Source organism: Phocoena sinus, chromosome 7 (genome assembly GCF_008692025.1).
Source record: "Phocoena sinus isolate mPhoSin1 chromosome 7, mPhoSin1.pri, whole genome shotgun sequence".
NCBI lineage: Eukaryota > Metazoa > Chordata > Mammalia > Artiodactyla > Phocoenidae > Phocoena > Phocoena sinus.
Window position 1 is genome coordinate 112,415,047 of NC_045769.1, and position 11,037 is coordinate 112,426,083.

At 39.7% G+C, this 11,037-nt stretch overlaps 1 pseudogene; it reads left to right on the forward strand.

Annotated features, from left to right (window-relative positions):
• Positions 1 to 9,815: 9,815 nt before the first annotated feature.
• LOC116757069 lies at positions 9,816 to 10,697 on the forward strand (annotated as a pseudogene).
• Positions 10,698 to 11,037: the final 340 nt, after the last annotated feature.

Genomic DNA, 11,037 nt, shown 5'->3' on the forward strand with positions numbered 1-11,037 from the left:
AAAAGACCTGAGAAGACCTTAAACCTTTACCTGGATCTAATCTCTAGGCTCAGAACAAGTCTAGCTAATTGGTGAAGGACTGCACCAGTGAAGAGCCAGTCTGTAAAGACTACAGGGGTGGTTGTTCTTTCTTTTTATTTATTTATTTATTTTTTTTATGCGTTACGCGGGCCTCTCACTGTTGTGGCCTCTCCCGTTGCGGAGGACAGGCTCCGGACGCGCAGGCTCAGCGGCCATGGCTCACGGGCCCAGCCGCTCCGCGGCATGTGGGATCTTCCCAGACCGGGGCACGAACCCGTGTCCTCTGCATCGGCAGGCGGACTCCCAACCACTGCGCCACCAGGGAAGCCCTCTTTTTATTTTTGATGGTTTTGTTTGTTTGTCTATCTCAACTCTTGGCATTCAAGGAAATATGTTTCAAAACAGTAAATGTACATGAGCTAAAAGAACAGAGACTTCAGTGAGCACACACAAGCACACATAGCATTTAAAAGTAGTTTGGAAATCTCAAAACAAATGGACTACTATGACCTTCAATAAAAGCAACAACTGCAATAACAGCAAACCATGGGGAAAGGAAGAAATCTGATTTCCAGAGTTACTACATAATAATAACCAAATGCTCAATTTTGGAAAAAATCAGAAGATATACATAGAAACTGGAAAATGCGGCTCATTCAAAGGAATAAAACAGATTGAAAGAAATCATCCCTGAGAAAGCCCAGACATCAGTTTTACTAGACAAAGACTTTAAAACGATGGTCTTAAATATCTATAAGAGATAAGGGAAAACATAGACAAAGAACTAAAAGAAACAGAGAAAACAGTATATGAACAAAATGAGAATGTCAATAAAGAGATAGAAATTGCAAAAAGGAACCAAACAAAATTCTGGAGCTGAAAAGTACAATTGAAATGAAAATTCACTAGAAAAGTTCAACAGCAGAGTTGAATAGGCAGAAGAAAGAATCAGTGAACATGAACACAGGTTATTTGAAATTATTGAGTCTTAAGAACACAGAGGAAAAAGAATGAAGAAAAGTGAACAAAACCTAAGGAATTTGTGAGACACCATCAAGTGGCCCACATACACATTTTCAGAGTCCCAGAAAAAGAGTACACTGAGAAAGGAGCAGAAAAAATTATTTGAAGAAATAATGGCTAAAACTTGAGTCTATAAATCTTAAAAGCTCAGTGAACTCCAAGTAAAATAAACTCAAAGAGACCCACACCGACATACATTGTAATTAAACTGTTCAAAGCCAAAGAGAGAATATTGAAAGCAGTAAGGGAGAAGTGCTTTATCACATACAGAGATTCCCTGTAAGATCATCAGCCACTTGTAGTCAGAGACCTTGGACCAGAGGCAATGAAATGATATATTTAAGGTGCTGAAAGAAAAATACTGAAACCCAATAATTCTATATATGGCAAAACTGTCCTTGGAAAATAAGGGAGAAATTAAGGCATTTCTATATAAACAAAAGTTGAGGGGCTTCAGTATTGCTAGACCTACCCTAAGAAATGATAAAGGGAGGGCTTCAGGTTAAAATGAGAGGACACTAGATACTAACTCCAAGTCATACCTAGGCAAATACACAACAAATGTAACATGGGCAAAAGTAATAGCCAGTGTTGTTGCAATCCTGCTTTGTAACTTGAATATTAATTTTACATAGGATTTAAGAGAAAAAGCATAAAAAATAATTATAAATCTCTGTTATTGGGCACACAATCTATAAGTATGTAATTTTAAAAATAAATTTATTTATTTATTTATTATTTATTTTTGGCTGCATCAGGTCTTTGTTGCTGTGCACAGACTTTCTCTAGTTGCGGCAAGTGAGGGCTACTCTTTGTTGTGGTGCACGGCCTTCTCATTGTGGTGGCTTCTCTTGTTGCAGAGCACAGGCTCTAGGCACGTGGACTTCAGTAGTTGCAGCACGTGGGCTCAGCAGTTGTGGCTCGTGGGCTCTCGAGTGCAGGCTCAGCAGTTGTGGCACACGGGCTTAGTTGCTCCACAGCATGTGGGATCATCCTAGACCAGGGATCGAACCTGTGTCCCCTGCATTGGCAGGCGGATTCTTAACCACTGCACCACCAGGGAAGTCCCTATAAGTATGTAATTTTTTTTTTTTTTTTTATTTTGGCTGCGTTGGATCTTCATTGCTGCCCACGGGCTTTCTATATTTGCGGGAGCAGGGGCTTCTCACTGCGGTGGCCTCTCCCGCTGCGGAGCATGGGCTCCAGGCACGCCGGCTCAGTAGTTGTGGCTCACAGGCCCAGCCGCTCCGCGGCATGTGGGATCCTCCTGGACCAGGGCCCGAACCCATGTCCCCTGCATCGGCAGGCGGACCCCCAACCACTGCACCACCAGGGAAGCCCAAGTATGTAATTTTTGACATCAAAACATAAAGAAGGTAGATGAAGCACTACTGGAGTCAATTCAAATTAGTTTGTAATAACTAGGATACTATATGTAATCTCCATTTTACCATACAGAAAATGTCCATAGAATAGCCATAATCAGAAATAAGGGAATAAAAATGTGTCACTATGAAAAAGCAAAAAAGATTGGATCAAGATGGTGGAGAAGGAGGATGTGGAACTCACCTCTCCTCACATCAAAAATACATCTACTTGTGGAACACTTCTCACAGAAAACCAACTGGAAACTGCAGAGGATCTCTTATATAACCAAAGCTGCAAGAAAGATCCTCACATGACTGGGCAGGACAAAAAAAAAAAAAAAGGCATCAGGATGGGACCTGTGTCCCTGGGAAGAACCTGTGAAGGAGGGAGGGTCTGCATGGGCAGGCTCTTGCCCTGAGAAGACCCTTGCAGGCTGGGAGGTGTACTGGCACAGACAGAGGGCTGGAGGAGCCTGGACTCTTCTCGCAAGGAATGCCTGTATGCTGGTTTACTAGCAATCAGGGCAGAGAGAGTCCAGTGCTGATGGCTGCCACCCCGCTGCACTTCCCAGCCTGAAACATGAGCCAGGCAGGGCTGCTAATATGCACAGTGGTTAAGTGCTGAAACTCAGGCAGATGGGCCCTGGGAGTGGACTCAGTCTAGATGTGCAGAGACAGCCCTAGGGCCTGGTGTGTGGTTTGGGAGGAACCTCAGAGCCCATTGTCAGCATGGGCTCATCTTGGCCCAGGTCCACAACTGGTGCCCATTATCAGTGTGCATGGTGGGGTCCTGGCTTCAGTAGCTGCAGACTTTGTGAGGGCATGCATGCCTGGGTAGGGATGACACTGGAGCCCATTATCATGCTGGGGGAAGGTCCAGGGGCAGGACTAACAGCAGCGAAATTTGTTGGCACCAATACCAGGTGGCAGGTGGCTTCACAGAATCTCACATCTCTGGCAGATAGCCCCTGGGGAGGAGTACAGAGTGTTTCCTTTACTGGCAGAGGGCTCCAGTTCTGTTCACCCCACACTGCAGCTTGGAGTCAGATCTGAGGCAGACAGGTCCTATGTAGAGCCCTCCCACAGAGGCAGCCAGGTTCCAAGCAGCATCACAACCACATCAACTTCTGCAGCCACAATGCCCTGGCTGCCAACACCAGCCTACCACTAGGTCTGGGATGAACACAGTGAAGAAAGGGACATGACCTTGGGCTACTTCTGGGCAGAACAATGGATGCCTGTACCCGCAGCTCATAGGTTTGCTGTGACCACACTTGCGGGCCTCACTTGCTTCAGTGCTAACCTTGTTAAGGACAAAGCACGTGCTTAAAGGCAATGGAGGCTTATTGAACCTGACCCTCAGGGCTTCTACTCCAACAACTGGGGAACAGCCCCTATCCCCAACAGGGCTGTGACAGTCATGAAGCAAAGAGGAGGCCCCACCCAACATCCAGTGCAGTCTACAGTCACAATACCAATCACACCCTCAATCAAAGGGATAATGGCCAGCACACTCTAAGGAAAGTTGTGACTAGCATCCATAACAAACAAAAACAACCTTTGCACCAAAAATATTGGACTTGCACAGTCTACACAAGGTAGACTAATTTCATAGTGACATAGAAAGTTAAGTAAAATTTAAAAAGCAGAGGAACTACTCCCAACTAAAATAATAAGAGAAAAACCCTGAAAAAAAAGAATGAAAAGACCTCACCAGTCTACTAGATTCAAAAAGGAGGTAATCAAAATGTTAAAAGAATTAAGAAAGATTATTGATAGAAATGCAGATCACTGTAACAAGGAACTAGAAATTATAAAGAGAAACCAATCAAAATTAGACAACTCAATTGCTGAGATAAAACCAACCTAGAAACAATGAAGAGCAGAGTAAATAATGCAGAAGATGAATAAGTGAATGACAGATAGAATAATGGAAACCAACCAATCAGAACAGTGGACAGAAAGACAAAAGAAAAAAAATGAAAGCAACATGCAAGATCTATGGAATAATATAAAGTGCACCAACCTACTCATAGAAGTTCAAGAAAAGAGAGAGAGAGAGAGAGAGAGAGAGAGAGAGAGAGAGAGAGAGAGAGAGAGTGGGAGGGAGGGAGAGAGAGAGAAGGGGATTGAAAATGTATTTGAAGAATCTATGGCTGAAAATTTCCCAAACCTAAAGAAGAAAACAGATATCCAGATACAGGAAACACAGAGGGCTCCAAACAAGATGAATGCAAACAGACCCACACCAAGATATATCATAGTTACAATGTCCAAATTTAAAGATAAGATTCTAAAGGTAGCAAGAGAAAAACAGTCAGTTACAATCGAACCCCCATGAGGCTATCAGCTGGTTTCTCTACAGAAACTTTGCAGGCCAGAAGGGAGTGGCATGATATATTCTAAGTCCTGAAAGGGAAAAACCTGCAACCTAGGATATTCTATCCAGAATTTCTCAAACAAGCAAAAACTGAAAGAATACAGAAATACTAAACTTAACCTAATAGAAATGTTGAAAGGTCTTCTCTAAATAAAAAAGAAGAAAGAATCTGTAGGAAAGAGAAAATCACAGTAGGAAATGCAACTATATAAAAGCATGGAAGATCACTCAAATAAGCCAGTACATAGATTTAAAAAAATCAAAAAAATTATAAAAACGATTATAAGTACAATGAACAGTAAAAGGGTAAATATGAAGATGTAAAACAGGGCATCAAAATCACAAAATGTGGGGAGGGGAGTATAAAAATGTATATCTTTCAGAATGTGTTTGAACTTGAATGGCTATCAGTTTAAAGCAAACAGATATAGTGATGGCTCAACATATTTGAACTCCATCATAAGCACAAATAAAAAACATACAATAGATTCACACAAAAAAAGAAAGGAACCCAAGCACACTACAATGGAAAAACCATCAAACCACATAAGGAAAAACAAAAAAGATGAAGAAGTAAACAAAGAACTACAAAATCAACCGAAAACAAGGCTTAAAAATGCAATAAATACATACTTATTAATAATTACCTTAAATATCAATGGACTAAGTGCTCCAATCAAAAGACATAGAGCGGCAGATTGGAGAAAAAAACAAGAACCTACAATATGCTGCCTACAAGAGACTCACTTCTGGGCAAAAGATTTCATAAATTGAAAGTGAGGGGATGGAAAAAGATGTTTCACGCAAATGGAAATGACAAGAAAGCAGGGGTAGCAATACTCATATTGGACAAACTTTAAAAAAAGTCCATAAAAAAAGACAAAGAAGGATACTATATAATGATAAATGGATCAATATAAGAAGAGAATATTACACTCATTAACACATATGCACCCAATACAGAAGAACCTAAGTACATAAAACAAACACTAATAGACATAGAGGGAGAAATTAACAGGAATACAAAAATAGTAGGAGTCTTTAACACTCCCCTGACATCAATGGACAGATCTTCCAGACAGAAAGTCAATAGTGCAACAGAGATCCTAAGTGACAAAATAGACCAGTTGCACTTGACATCTTCACGACACTACATCCAAAAAAATCCAGAATAGACATTCTTTTCAAATGCACATGGAACATTCTTTAGGATAGACCACAAAACAAGTCTTAACAAATTTAAGAGTATAGAAATTATTTCAAGCATCTTTTCTGACCACAATGATGCAAAACTAGAAAGAAAAATGGGCAAAAAATGATCACATGGGGACTAAACAACAGCTACTAAAAAATCAATGGGTCAGTGATGAAATCAAAGAGGAAATCAGAAAATACCTCTAAACAAATGACAATGAAAACACAACCTTACAAAATCTATGGGATGCAGCAAAACCAGTCCTTAGAGGAAGTTCCTAGTGATACAGGCCTTCCTTAATAAACAAGAAAAACTCAAATAAATAACTTAACCCACCACCTAAAAGAATTAGAAAAAGAAGAACAAACAAAGCCTGAAGTCAGCAGAAGGAAGGAAATAATAAATATCAGAGAGAAAATAAATAAAATAGAGATTTAAAAAACAATATAAAAATCAATAAAATCAAGAGCTGGTTCTTTGAAAGGATAAACAAAGTCAACAAACCTCTGGCCAGGCTCACCAAGAAGAAAAGAGAGAGGACTCAAATAAACAAAATAAGAAATGACGGAGGAGAAATAACAATTATATGCCAACAAATTGGACAACTTAGAAGAAATGGACAAGTTTCTAAAAACATATAGCCTGCCAAAACTGAGTCAATAAGAAACAGATAATTTGAATAGAGTGATCACTAGAAGTGAAATAGAATCACTTAAAAAAAAAGAAAACAACTCCTTACAAACAAAAGTTCAGGATCAGATGGCTTCACTGGGGAATTCTGCCAAGCATACAAAGAAGAATTTATACCAGTCCTTCTCAAACTCTTCCAAAAGATTGAAGCAGAGGGAACACTACCAAAGTCATTCTACAAAGCCACAAGCACCCTGATACCAAAGCCAGACAAAGACACTACCAAAAAAGAGAACTACAGGCCAATATCTTTGATGAATATAGATGCAAAAATTCTCAAAAACATTAGCAAACTGAATGCAACAATACATAAAAAAGGTCATACACTATGAGCAAGTTGGATTCATTCCAGGGCCACAAGGATGGTTCAACATATGCAAATCAATCAATGTGATACACTGTATTAACAAAAGAAAAGGCAAAACCCATATAATTATCTCAATAGATGCAGATAAAGCAAACAACATCCACCCAGGATAAAAACTTTCACGAAAATGAATAAAGTGGGAACACATCTCAACATGAAAAAGCCATTTATGACAAACCCACAGCCAAAATAATACTCAACAGTGAAAAGGTGAAAGTCATTTCACTAAATTCAGGAAAAAGACAAGGATGCCCATTCTGAACACTTCTATTCAACATAGTACTGGAAGTCCTAGCCACAGCAATCAGAGAAAAAAAAGACAGATAATGTATCCAAATTGTAAGGGAAGAGGTAAAACTGTCACTAGTTGCAGATGACAAGACACTCTACATAGAGAACCCTAAAGACTACATACAAAAACAATCAGGACTAGTAGATGAATTCAGCCAGATAACAGGACACAAGATTAATATACAGAAATCTCTTGCATTACTTTACACTAACAATGAAATATCAGAAAGAGAAAATTAAAAAAAAAATTCCATTTAATATCATGTCAAAAAAATACCTCAGAATAAACTTAGCCAAGGAGGTGAAATACCCATATGCTAAAAACTATAAAACATTGATGAAAGAAATTGATTCAAAGAAATGGAAAGATATCCCATGCTCTTGGATTGGAAAAATTAATATTGTTAAAATGGCCATACTACCCAAAGCAATCTACAGATTTAATGTGATCCCTATCAAAATACCCATGACATTTTTTCACAGAACTAGAACAAATAATCCTAAAATTTATATGGAACTACAAAATACCCAGAATTTCCAAAGCCATTGTGAGGAATAAGAACAAAACTGGAGGCATAACCCTCCCAAGACTTCAGACAATACTACAAAGCTACAGTAGTCAAAACAGTATGGTATTGGCACAAAAACAGACATTCATATCAATGTAATAGAATAGAGAAGTAAACCAGAAATAAACCCACACACCTATGTTCAAAGAATCTATGACAGAGGAGGCAAGAATACACAACAAAGAAAAGACAGCCACTTCAGCAAGTGCTGTTGGGAAAGGTGGACATGCTACATGTAAATCAATGAAATTAGAACACTTCCTCACACTATGTACAAAAATAAACTCAAAATGATTTAAAGACCTAAATATGAAATGTGACAACATAAATCTCCTAGAAGAAAACATAGGCAAAACATTCTCAGGCATAAATTTTTTTTAAACATCTTCATTGGAGTATAATTGCTTTACATTGTTGTGTTAGTTGCTGCTGTATAACAAAGTGAATCTGCTATAAATATACATACATCCCCAGATCCATTCCCTCTTGTGTCTGACATAAATTGCAGCAATATTTTCTTAGATCAGTCTCCTAAGGAAAAAGAAATAAAAGCAAAAATAAACAAATGGGACCTAACCAAACTAGAAAGCTTTTGCATAGTTAAGAAAACTATGAATAAAACAAAAAGACAACTTATGGAATGGGAGAAAAATATTGGCAAATTATGCAACCAACAAGGGGTTAATATCCAAAATATCCAAACAGCTCATGGAGCTCAATATCAGAAAAACAAACAACCCAATCAAAAAGTGGGCAGAAGACCTAAATAGACATTTCTCCAAAGAAGACATACAGATGGCCAAGAGGTACATGAAAATATGCTCAATATTGCTATTTATTAGAGAAATGCAAATAAAAACCAAAATGAGGTATCATTTCACACTGGTCAGAATGCCTGTCATCAAATAGTCTACAAATAATAAGTGCTGGAGAGGGTGTGGAGAAAAAGAACCCTCCTACACTGTTGATGGGAATGTAAATTGGTGCAACCACTAATGGAAAACAGTATAGAGGTTCCTTTAAAAATTAAAAGTAGAACTACCATATAATCCATAAATCCCACTCCTGGGCATATATCCTGAAAAGATGAAAACTCTAGTCCAAAAATATACATGCACCCAAATGTTCATAACAACACTATTTACAATAACCAAGACATGGGATCAACACAAGTGCCATCAACAAATGATTGGTTTAAGAAAAAGTAGTGTATATATACAATAGAATATTGCTCAGCCATAAGAAAGAATGAAATATTGCCATTTGCAACAATATGGATGGACCTAGAGCATATCATAATAACTGAAGTAAGTCAGACAAAGATAAATATTATATCACTTATACGTGTACTCTAAAAAATAATATAAATGAATCTATATGCAAAACAGAAACAGACTCACAGACATAGAAAACAAACTTACAGAAGATGGTTCTTTGGGACACAAGTCCGCCATCTTTTTGGTCTGCTGGCTTTCTGAATAGCTGCTATTCCTCGTCCCAACAACTCGTCTTTTGATTTATTGGCCTGTCGGGTTGTAAGCAGTACAAGCTTGGACTTTGTAACAAATTTTGGTGAGCCAGACAGGGGCCTTGCTGCTTGTGGCCAGCTGCCCCACACCCACAACTGGTTGGGGGATATTTGAGTAAGGCCATAGAAGCTGCCAGGACCACTTGTCCTGAGGACCTGCCATTCAAAATTTCCCAAAGTGGCATTGGCTGCCTTAGTGCTTGGTAGTTGGAGCAAGGAATCGACATTTGGGAGATGAAAGATTTCATATAGTAGGATTCTACCTGCTCATCCCAAAGAACCAGTGCTCCTGAAGTGTTGAGCTGGAGAGGAGAAGACCCTGAACACAGTGACCAGAGAGCTGGGAAACCAAAATTGGGTACCAAAATTAAGGTACCTGCCAAGATGTTCCACTTACAAGATCCACAACTGTTGCAGATGTTAGAGAAATCCTTGAGGAAGAGCCTCCCTGTGTCCTTAAAGGTTTATGGGACTGTCCATATGGACCACGGAAACCCCTTCAAGCTAAAGGCCTGGGTGGACAAGTGGCCTGATTTTAATACTATGGTTATCCACCCTCAGGAGTAGGAAATTTCAGATGACTTTGATCATTACACCAACACCTACCAAATCTATTCTAAGGATCTCAACAACTGTCAAGAATCCCTTAGCACATCAGAGGTCATCAATTGGAAATACTTTTCAGATCCAAAGTTCGCAGTAAAATCTGGATGAGGTGATACAGAATCTTGTAACCACTAAATTTGTTAAGGTCAAGCAAACACAATGCATTCTCTATGTGATGCCTGAGACAGTGAGGGAACTGCTTCCTTCCCTGCCAGAGACAAAGAACTTACCTATTGGCTATGGCAGACCCAAAGCCATTGACCAAGATATGTATAAACTCTCCTCCCTGGATCGTACCTATGCTGCCTTGGTGAATAAATTATGGCATTTCGGTGGCAGCAATGAGAGTAGCCAGAGATTCACCAAGCGCTGTACCCAGACCTTCCCCAACTTCTGCCTGCTGGGGCCTGAGGGGAGCCCTGTGTCCTGGTCCCTGATGGATCATACAGGTGAGATGTGGATGGGGGCCACCCTGCCTGAGTACCGGGGCCACGGTCTTGTCTCCCATCTGTTGTTTGTCCACATCCAGGCTCTGGACAAACTTGGCTTTCCCCTATATAACCATACAGAGCCAATAAAATCGTACAGAAATTTAGTCACAATCTGTATCATATACCCATGCCCTATGACTGGAACCAGTGGAACTGTGGGCCTCTGTGAAGCAGCCACGAACCCGAGACAGTGTTGAGTGGGCTGGTCACATGGCAAGAGATGCAGAGGGGTGGGCAGAAAGAAAGAATACATTGTAATCAGCAGTAAATCAGTGTGCTGTTTGGACTCTGGGGAAGCAGTGTGAATGGTCAACAGAACCATGAGTGTGGTTCACAAATCACTCATGAACTTTGCTTTGGGTCCAGCAGATCTTCCTATTTCCTCCACATTCCAACCCTGGCAACCACCATTCTATTCTGTGCTTCTATGAGTTAGACTTTTTTGGGGTAAGATCCCACATATAAGTGATATCATGCAGTATTTCTGTTTGTCTAGTTTATTTTACTGG